Genomic DNA, 11,593 nt, shown 5'->3' with positions numbered 1-11,593 from the left:
CAGATCCACTTCCAGTGTAAACCATAAGGTGATACCTTACAAAATAGTCACTGAAAGACCTATTCCCCTAATAATACAACCTAATTTATCTTCCACTACTAAACTTTGATATAACTAAATGCCGCAAGGCTTTAATGCATTATGTCAAGGTGTATTTTCACCAGGTAAAGAAATCTTTTTTATGGTCCGCTGACTGAAGACAATCAAACCCTTCACAATCTAGAACTTAGAGACTGGGTCTTCTAAGAACAACATCAGAGAAAGACTGCCCTTGCCATCGACATTGCAGCAAAACTTCAGGATCTTGAACCTTGGGTTCATAATCTCACAGTTCAGAAGGCCCCCTCCACATTTTTGGAACTGTTCAACCCTTGGAAACCTTAAGGTAAAGCTAACCAGGGAAGTGTATCCCCAGAAGCAGACAGCATCCTTGATGTGGACAGCTTTTTCGCAACATCATGGATCAAGATTTGTCTGCTATCCTCAGACTCTTAACTTTCCATTTTTTTCTGCTTCTCTGGAGAACTCAGAATTGCACACTGCATAAACTATGTGAAGCCTTATATACATCATAAAATGTTCTTGCACCTCATTTTTTTCCACAGTCCATGGTGATCCTTCCTTCCTGAGACTTTATAGAGTTTGTCTGCACCACCTGTTTTAGACGTATTATATTTGTAATAAATGTGTAATAATATACAGATTTGCATGTGTATAGAGTAATCCTCCCTTGTCCAGAGGGGATGCATTCCAAGATAATCTGTGGATGGATGCCTGAAACCACAGATAGCATCAAATCTTATAAATACTGTGTTTTTTCCTATGCACACATGTACCTATGATAAACTTTAATTTATAAGTTAGGCAACATAAGAGATTAACAAAAAATAAAATAGTTATTTCTCTTATTAGTTGTAAAATATTGTTACAAATGTAACAATAGGTAGCAATGAAAATTATTTAAAACATGAATTATTTATTATTTAAATTTTCTATGTAATATTTTCAGGTTTTGTTTTACCACAGGTAACTGAAACCTTGGAAAACAAAACCAAAAGTGTGAATAAGCAGGGACTTCTGTTAAGCTTATACTGACTACCTCATGCTGACCCTCTTGATAGTAGATTGTGTGTTACCACGTTTCCTGGAACATCCCCCAGTGCTGGCACAGGATCTGCCACCAGCATGTCCCTAATAAATATTTACTGAATAATTGAATAAATAGGTGAATAAAGAATAAATAGAAGGAAGGAAGGAGGAAAGGAAAGAGAAAGAGAGAGAAACTTGCAAACATAAGTACTAAGCAAGTGTCCATTGTCAAAATCATTGCTGAGTCTAACCAAAGCCCTCTGTTCTGCTTCCCCTTTATCTTTTCAAATAGACTAACTTTTGAACCTCTGGGATTCTGGCCTCTCTTTTTGAAGGCTGGTACAGAAAGTGATTTGAGGAGTCATCTCATACAGCAGAAGACTACCAATGTACTCAACATACTCTATTCCCGTCGGTGTATTTTTTTGAAACCATATTGCCCTAATCTTACTTAGCATAAATACCTGGAGCTTAGTTTCTTGTCTCTCCCCTAAGCATAAACCTCTTTCTCAGCACCTAAGTGAGTTCTAGTCTGGGAGTTTTGACGAGTTATTTTGTTCCTGTTTCCAGAATATGGTACAACTTTCTTTCAAGCCAGCATGCCCCTAAGGAGAAAAGCCATCTTTGTGGTTCCCTTAGCATTCGTTGATTGCCTTGTTTGTTTTGTTTTTGTCAGCCTTGCATGTTCTGTTAATTTGGCCTAGTGCATCCAGAGGTAATAGAGCATTTTCAAACTTAAAACTATAAACACAAAGGTAAGAAAAAAAGCACAGAGAAGAGGTACGTTTCTGTCTGGACCTCACAGAAACAACACAATTGCTCTTGGTTGTGGGCAAGATGTTGGGAAACCCACAGAAATTTCCACCTGGGGGCTGGAAATAGGAATGAGCTGAATAAATAGCTCAGGATAATAATCAACTCACAACTATCTTTTAAAAGAAACCTCAATTCTGAGCAAGATCTCTTCCCTATAGTCTTTTAGTCGAACCTTGAGATTTGCTGTTCTCATCCTTCCAGTGCAAGCATCACAACTTCTGATCATCTAGGGGACTAGGTGGTGGTGTTTCATCTTATTCTGGGTGAAGGTCTCAAGCCATCTCAAAGAGTCAAAATTACACGCAGTGGGGGTCCTTATATCACCTGTAAGTTCTGATGACACAGAGATAAATTTCTCTCAATAATGCCAATGCAGGCAACTTTCCCCCCTCACATCTGAGGAGCTGGCTGCCTCATGAGTTGAGCAGCAGTTTGGCTTGTGTAGGCTGTGTGGCACACCCTTATCTTGACTATATGCAGTCAAAAACTGTACCTCCTGGGGGCCTGACACATCCTGAGATAACCTGGCATAAAATGGCAGATTGTCACCTCTCATCTTGTTCTTTCTGGGCACATACACATTGTTTAGATTTTGTTTTGCTGTGCATAAACAGTCATTTGTGTGCACGATGTGACTCCCCTGTATACCTTACAAAGCATACACACCTGCATGACTTATGTTATCCTCAGTGCTTATCTGCACTGTGAGGCTCTTAGAGGCTGATGAACTGTGCAGAGAAGACAGCAGAGGGCAGGACCCTGTGGACCACCAAGGCTTGGCAGGAGGGAAATTGAAGAGGACTAGACAGAAAAAAAAAAAGAGGAGCCCATAGAGGATGCTTACAGAGAAGAACTGCCAGAAGGTAGAAGGAAAAACAGGAGAGAGCAGGGTCCTGGAACCCAAAAGAGGCAACTATGAAAGAGGGAATAGTCATCGCCAAGTGCTGCAGGGGAGTCCGCAGTGACTGAGTCTAAGGGAGCTGGCATTTGGCATTAGGCAGCATCTACAGCTGACTTCTCTCTCTGGGGAGCCACAAGCCTATCTTCTCCCTTTTCTCTTTGAAAAAGTTTTAAAGAGACAGGAAGTCTACTGCTGCAGAAAGACACAAAGTCTGCATCATTTAAAAATAAAGTGGGCCAAGGGAAAGAAAAAAATGATAGATGTAATCGTAATAGCAGTAATTACTAGCCTACCAACCTACCAATCAACCAGCCAACCAACCAACCTACCAACCAACCAACCTACCAACCTACCATCAACCTGCTGCCTTCAAGATCAGCAGCTGAACTCTTTCTCTCCCTGGCATGAGCAAGCTGAGCTGCGTCCTTGCTCCCTCCTGTCCGTCTGCAAGATGGACAGCTTTGGCTCTTTCCCTCTCTTTGGGCATGAGTGCTCGCACATGAGCCATGTTGAGCTGAGCCAAGCCATGCTCTGTACACAGTGCCAGCAGGGCAATTATACCTTTATCAGACAATAGTGGCTCAGAGTCAAGAATGAACTTACACAAACAGGTTATATAACAAGTGGAGGTGTGCACCTGTGTTCCAAACTCACTGAGTCATGCATGCCTGGATATTTGCCTCAGCCTGTTCCTTGACCAAAGCACATCCATGTACCTTACAGGAGTGAATAGACTTTACTAAAATAATTCAGCCAATTACTAAACAAATAATTAAATAACAGTAACAAGCTCCAAGGGGGATTATCAGTACACAGAGTTGCTACAATATATTCTCTAAAATGTCCTGTTACAACAATAATTATAAAGTGTGCCACGTAACAGGAAATTATGTCCCATATACTGACTGGGGGGTTAGCAGGAGTGAGCAGAAACTGCCATTGAGAGTGACCAGCTGTACGGTTTAACAGAAAAAAAAGGGCTCTAAGGTAGACATAAAGTTTGATTAAAGAAGTAAATGTGCTCGGTGCGGTGGCTCACACCTGTAATCCCAGCTCTTTGGGATGCCAAGGCAGGTGAATCTCTTGAGGCCATGAGTTCGAGACCAGCCTGGTCAACATGGAGAAACCCCATTTATCCTAAAAATACACACACACACACACACACCACACACACACCCAGTGTGGTACATGTCTGTGTTCCTACCTACTCAGGAGGCTCAAGCATGAGAATTGCTGTAACCCAAGAGGTGGAGGTTGCAGTGAGCTATGATCATGCCATTGTAGTCCAGCCTGGATGACAGCACAAGACCCTGTCTCAAAAAAAAAAAAAAGAAGAAAATGAAGGTATGATAATAATATTGCATCAAATTGAGAAGATCAATAAGGAGAGTAATTATAAAAAAAGAACTAAATGGAAATTCTTGAGAAGTTCAACAACTGAAATGAAAGCCTTATTGTAGGGACTCAAAAGGTTTGAACTAGCAGAAAAAAAGAAAAAGAAAACTTGAAAAAAGATTAATAGATGTTATGCAAGCTGAAAAATAGAGAGGAGAAAAGAATGAAGAAAAAACTGAACAGAACCTCAGTGAAATGTGGAACACCATCCAGCACATGTATATGCATATTAGGGTTACTAGAAAAAGAGGAGAGAGAGAAGGGACCAGAGAAAATATGTGAAGAAATAAGGGTGGAAAAAATATCAAATGTATTGAAAAACAATAACCAACAGTTTCCAAAAGTTCAATAAACTCCCAGTAAGGTAAACTCAAAGAGATCCACAAACAAATGCATCATAGTAAAAATGCTGAAAGCCAAAGATAAGGAGAAAATTATAAAAACAGCAAAGAGGTTACTTATAATGGAATCCTAGTAAGATTGACAGCTGATTTCATGTCACAAAAGATGGAGGCCAGAAGACAATGGGATGGCACATTCAAATTTTTCAAAGTAAAAAACTGTCAACTAAGGATCCTATATCTAGCAAAGGTATTATTCAAAACTGAAGTAAAAATAAAGGTTTTCCCAGATAAACAAAAACAGATAATTTATTACTTGCAGACTCACCTTATAAGAAATACTAAAGGAAGTTCTACAGGGTGAGATCAAGTGATTCCATATAGTAATTTGAATACACACACACACAAACCAGTAAAGATAGTTATATAATTATTTTAAAAACAATATAAATGCATACTTTTTCTCGTATATTCTCATAAGTTATTTAAAAAGTAACCATACACGGGCCTGGCGTGGTGGCTCACACCTGTAATCCCAGCACTTTGGGAGTCCAAGATAGGCGGATCATGAGGTCAGGAGATCGAGACCATCGTGGCTGACACAGTGAAACCCTGTCTCTACTAAAAATACAAAAAAAGTAGCCGGGCATGGTGGTGGGTGCCTGTAGTCCCAGCTACTTGGGAGGCTGAGGCAGGAGAATGGCATGAACCCAGGAAGCAGAGCTTGCAGTGAGCTGAGATCGCGCCACTGCACTCCAGCCTGGGTGACAGAGTGAGACTCTGTCTCAAAAAAAAAAAAAAAAAAAAGTAATCATACACAATAATGTGTATATAATGTTGGACCTATAGCATATTGAGAAATAATATGGTTGCTTATTGATTAAGCTCTTTTGAGACCAGGCCCTTTCCCAATGATATGAAGGCTAAATCCCCTTGAAGATGACTAATCATATATCCTGTCCCAGGAGAGGGTGAAGTGTGGAGGCACCACCAGATTCTGTCATCACTGGGGACACAGGGAGGAGCACCTACAATACTCCTACAACGTGGAGCATTAATGCCCCTACAATGTGGTTGCCATTTTAGAGAAGTGATCTTGTCTTCCCATAGCTTCTTCAACACCTTTTGTCATAGTCTTACCAATCAATATGCTTACTTGACCTGTTTTAAAGAGTGTGCTCAGGGGGGTGTTGGTCCCCCCTTCTCCCCACTTAGTTGCTTTTCTTAAGGAGAGAGAAAGCATTCTGTCACAAGTACGAGGGCACAGAGACAGAGGGAAACTTAAGGAATGAGTGGGCAGAAGTACAATGCACTTGACCAGGCTGAGAAGAGGAGAGTCAGTGTCAGGATGGAGGATAGACAGCGGTAAGCTCATGATGGGCCATGAACCATTGGCTTGAAAAGTTTGGGCCATCCAATCACATCAATGGAAGTCACCAAAGAACTTTAGGCCAGAGAGTTTAAAGTCTCAGTAACTATTAATAAACGTAATTGGAGGTTAAGGAACTGTCTTAGAGATACTGGAAAGAATATCATTAGGGAAACTTTCATTTTTTATTTTGCTTGCAATTTTCATGGCTATATCCTTAAAGCTCTCTCCTTTGTGGATTGTGGGACAGTCTTGCTGCCAGTTTATGTGATGCTTTATTATGTAAACTAGGGTTTCTCTGATTCTAAAACACCTGACAAGTATTTTCTTTCCCTGACTGATTTTCTGTTTTAAATTTTTTCCTCGTGTTTACCTGACAGTTTCACATTCTCAAAGGATGAGCAATAATATTCTTGCTAAACTAAATCCCCAGTCAAAAGAGCAAGCCAAAATTTTTGTTTTCCAGTAAAGAAATGTTATTACATAAAAATTTCCCAGAATCATAACATTTTAAGGTTGGGTGGAACCTTAGAAATCATCTGCTCCGAATGTTTTATTTTTTATTTATTTTTTCACAAATGAGCAAACTGATACATGGAGAGCTGTGTTCCATCCAACACCCCAATTAACAGCAGCAGGACTTGAACCTGGGATTATTCACTGTTACACAGTGTTCTTTTCACTATTTTTTATTATAGAAAACAAATGACCCCAGAACAGGAGTTTATAAATATTTGGAGTTTTTAAATATGTTTTAATATATGAAGTTTTTGTGAGAAATGCTATGGCGGCTAGTACAGGTATAATAAGGAGTAGAAGGTTTATAGTGGGCATGGTGTTAAGAAGAGGAGTTGAACCTCTGCTTGTAAAGTTTTAAATTTTATGCAATTGCCGGGCTCTGCCATCTTAACAAACCCTGCTCTTGGGTGGGGTATGTGACGTTTTATTAGATTGAGACTGGATCATCTATGGAATGAGGGCACTTGCCCCACTACTCTTCTGTGCCTCATCTTACACATTCTCCATTTTGGTGACAAAGCTGGACTCTGTCTCTCGGCTTCCTGAGGCTATTCTCTGCCTCAGTATCTAAGTGGCTTCTTGTCATTCTTTCCCTTATGATCTGTGTGACCTTGGCCAGCTACCTAACTATGTGGACCTTCAGGCTCTTCACTCACAACCTGAAGGCGTTGAACTAGATCCACTCAGCAAACACTGATTTGATGCCTACCACTTGCCAGCACTGTGTCAGTAAGGCTTTCTGCTGAATCACTGAAAATGCCCCAGAGGACTGAGGGTGAAAGTCCTGATTCAGAACTCAGATTCCCAGTTGGTAATTCATGAATGTCTTTACTTTTTTGATACCCTGAGGATCCAGATGGTTTACAGCCTGTAATACCAAGAACTATAATAGAACAATTTGATAATTTTACTAATTGCTCTTATTAATGTTTGAGATTTAAAAATTTTTAAAAGTCTGTCAGTAAATTTTGGCTTGTAAATCCTTCAAACTCCAGCTTTTAACTTCAGTAATTAATTTCAACTTCCTTTTCTTTGATAGTGATAACCTCAATACCAAATTTGGAAATCCCTCTAACTACACGTCCCTTCTCCCCTCAAGTCACAAATCGAATCGGCCAGATTGTTTAGCATTTACCCTAATTTAGCAGCCTCCCAATATCTGAGTTCTTTAGTCAGTGAGAAACTTTGGATGCTATCCACAGAAATTTATTTTATTTCTAAACAAAATGTGATCCCAATTTGTCAACATTTTAATTGCCTTTGCAACGCTGTCCCTCACTCTAACCCACCATGGAAATAGGTGCTTAAAGAGAAACCAAGGAGGACCTGCTGAATTCGAAGCAGTCAACAAGAAAGCTGATGAATATTAAATAGGACTTCTAAGAGAAGTTTTGCATGGCTCAACTTTCCTCCATGTCTGCATCTAGCTAGGGCTTAGCTGGCTTTTAGATGAATGGAATTCTGAGCCTACCAACCAACAGATGTCTTTCTCTGTCCCTTAATTTCAGCAGAAGGAAGTGGAAATGTGTAGGTGAATGAAAGAATAAAAATAGCACATTTGAAACAATTGATCAAAATTAAGACCAGATCAATACATTTTTTTCAAGCCACACCAAGTGTCAGATGACTGCATTAGTTTGCATCTGGTTTAGAAAAGTCTGTCTCAACATTCAACAGCCAGCACCCGTCTTGAGCAGTCTGAGGCTTTTTCAAGTAAGCTTCAAATATCTGCTGTTGAATGCATTTTGGTTAAACCTTAAACCTTGTTTCTCTTGAATGCGCATGCACAGTATACACTGGGCAGAGACCACAGTGGGACACACGTTGTTGAGTATGTCTCCTTTAAGTGAAGAGGTCAACCATGTGCTATTTGGTGGAGGAAGATACACTCTGCACAGTCCATGCTTATGCAAAGCCACTGACCCCACTTCTGGAACTTTTTTTTTTGGCCTTGGGGTGAATATCCTAAGCTTGGTTATGGTGAGAACACAGTTACTGGTTTTCTGTTATCCCTAACCACAAAAATCAGAACTGGCTTAGTTTGCAAATTTTCTTAGCAAATCAAGATTAAATGCATGACTTGGTTTGAAATTGGATATGGTCACGAATAAACCCTAAGTTTAAAAATCTTGTTAAACAACTCTCTTCTCAACTCCATATATATCATATCCGACCAATGTCTTTATATGTGTATCCTATCATATCTGTTCACAGAATTCTTATTTCCTATTTGGCAGAAGAGGAAAAAGAGCTGCCAAAGAACAAATTACGTATCCTGGTGATGGGGCCAATCTTTGAATCCAAGCCCTGTCCCATGACGTTTCTACTCTAAATACCGTGGAATCAGGCAAAGGATAAGCTACAATTTTTTTCTCATATGTGTAAATGGAGCAGGTAACTGACAGGTTCTCAGGTGAGATTACTGACAAGCCAGGTGTTGTAGACTGAATTGTTGGACCCAGTTTGTGACTCCCTTGTGGTTGGACAGAGTATACTTCCTTGACCATGTAACTTGTTTTGGCCAAAGGAATGCTAGTGGATTTGACACAAGCAGGTCTTGAAATGTTTGGGGGGCTGCCCTTGCCTTCTCTCACTTGTCATCACCAGTTACTCCTGGGTATCTGTAACCCATTCAGCTTGAGCCTCTGAATAAGACAGCTAGAGCATGCCTGGGCCATACTTGAACCTGGATCTAAGACCAGATGAGCCGAGTCAAGACCCTCAAACCTCGGCCGACCCACAAACTCATGAGTGAAAAAAACCTAAATTTGTGGTCGCAAGTCACTAAAATTTTAAGGTTGATTGTTACCCAGCTCTCCATCTACACCGCTTTCTCCACTCACCTCCCATTTCAGCCAAGCACTGTCTCTCTTCTCCCAAATTACTCCTCCCCTCTCTGGATTCAACCCCTCCCTTTCACAACTTGTACTTTTTTTCCTAGTTATAAACATTGTCATGTTTTCCTATCTTAAAAAAAAAAAATTCTATAGAGAAAATAACCCTAATGCAACTTCACGTAACCACTCCCTACTTTCCACCCTGCTCCTCACAGCCCTCAACTCACTGGCTCTACATGGCTATTGTCCAGAAGAGACTGGAGTCCCAGGTCCTGCTCTGAGCTCCCCTGTATCTTCTCCTTTACCTGGACTTCCCCAGCTGAATGATCCACAGTCCCTTCAAACTTAATCCATGAAGTTTGGATTAAGGGTCTGAGCCTCCCTCTCCAACACCTGATCAGTCACCAGCATCTACAGTTCTATTTCTGAGTATTTCCTAACCTGTCCCCTTCCCCAGTTCCTTACCACTACTTCTCTGGTTTAGCCCTCATCATCTCTCCTTTGGATATTACCTCCCTGAAGGTTTTTTTCCTCTAATCCTACACTCCCTCATTGATCCTTTACAACGTGGGCCAAAAAGATAAACCTAAAGTAAAAGTCTGATCTTAACACACCTCTGCTTAGAATCCTTCAGTGTCTTCCTCTTTAGGGTTAACTCCAAATTCGTTGTCCTGACCTAGGGCTGCCTGCTCTCGTTCTTCTCGCTCTCAGCCTCCCACCAGTCTCTCTGCACTGAACTCTGTCAGTTCCCAGGACCGGTCATGCCTAGAATTCAACCCTCAGTGTGTGCTATTCTCTCTGCCCAGACACTCCCACCATCATCTTTTTTAAAAAAATAGCTTTGTTGAGATATCATTCATACCATACAATTCACCCATGTAAGAGTACAATGTAATGACTTTTAGTATATTTACAGCTTGTGTGACTATCACCACAGTTAATTGTAGAACATTTTCATGGCCCCATTAGCATTTGCTTCACATTTCCACCCAGTCCCCCATGCCTGGGCAACCATCAATCTACTTTCTGTCCCTATAGATTTGCCTACTCTGCGTATGTCATAAAAATTGAATTATACAATATGTATTCCTTTGTGATCAGCGTCTTTCACTTTGCATGTTTTTTTGTACTTTAAAAATTATTGTGTTATTTTTAATCAACATAACAATTATACACATTTATGGGGTACAGTATAATGTTTAAATATATATATGCATACACACACATATCTATATGACATGTAGTGGTCAAATTAGGGTGAGTAGTATATCAATTGCCTCAAACATTTATCATTTCTTTATGTTGGGAACATTAAAAGTGTTCTAGCTATTTGAAAATGTGCATTAAATTGGTATTGGTATCTGTCCACCATCATCTTTAAATCATTAATAGCTGTGAAAGCGTATTGATACTCACATTGGAGTAAGAAATTTATATCTATTCTGTCTAGTTCTCACAGTGACTATGCAAGTAGGCATCATTACATTTTAAAGATGAGGAAGGAGTTTAATTACACATATAAGGTTATACAAATGGTGAGAAGAAAAACCCAATTGGAGCTTAATTCCAGATGATTCTGTTGATCTCCAATGGACCATGCTGATATTGACTATTAACTAGTTAATTATTACTCACCTTTGAAAAGTCAGCTTATACATTATCTCTCAGGAATCCTTCTTTCCTTCTTCCCCCACCCCTGGCTCTGTGTTTTCATGGATGCTGAGGTTTCTCCTATAATAGCAATGATCACTGGCACATAAGGCACTCTCACAACGCCTGAGCTCAGCTACAATGTGTGGCTTCCATGGATTCCCATGCAGCCTGCCTCCATTGCCTCTTACTTTAACACATCGAATGGATCTTCACACCTAGTCCCCAGCACACAATGAATTACTTGAGGGAGAGGATTTGCCTTTGTTCTCTATCTTTAACATATTTAGCACAGTGTCTCCTTGTAATTAGGTAATTTTTATTAATCATCTATCGTTTATTCATCTATTCACGTATTCTCTGGTGGTTGGTGACAGTGAATGTTTAAGTAAATAAGTGAATAGGATACATTCTGCCATGCTGGGAAAATAATTTTACAGCTCTGGACTTTGGTTTCCTTTTTTTAATAACTAGAGAAATTCTCTAGATGTTTTATGTTTCTTCAGGTTTTTATATCTTAAGAATTTAGGAAAGGCCATACATTTTAATTACTTTATAGGCAACGTTCTAGTTGACTTGACAGTTGAAAATCAACGGCTTCCCCAAATTGGGTAGCAATTACACAAAAAAATGGAGTAAGGTATGATTATGACTTGAAAACATTTTGATTAATTTG

This window comes from Trachypithecus francoisi, unplaced genomic scaffold, assembly GCF_009764315.1.
Source record: "Trachypithecus francoisi isolate TF-2019V2 unplaced genomic scaffold, Tfra_2.0 Lachesis_group4, whole genome shotgun sequence".
Taxonomy (NCBI): Eukaryota; Metazoa; Chordata; class Mammalia; order Primates; family Cercopithecidae; genus Trachypithecus; species Trachypithecus francoisi.
This window is presented reverse-complemented; position numbering follows the sequence as displayed.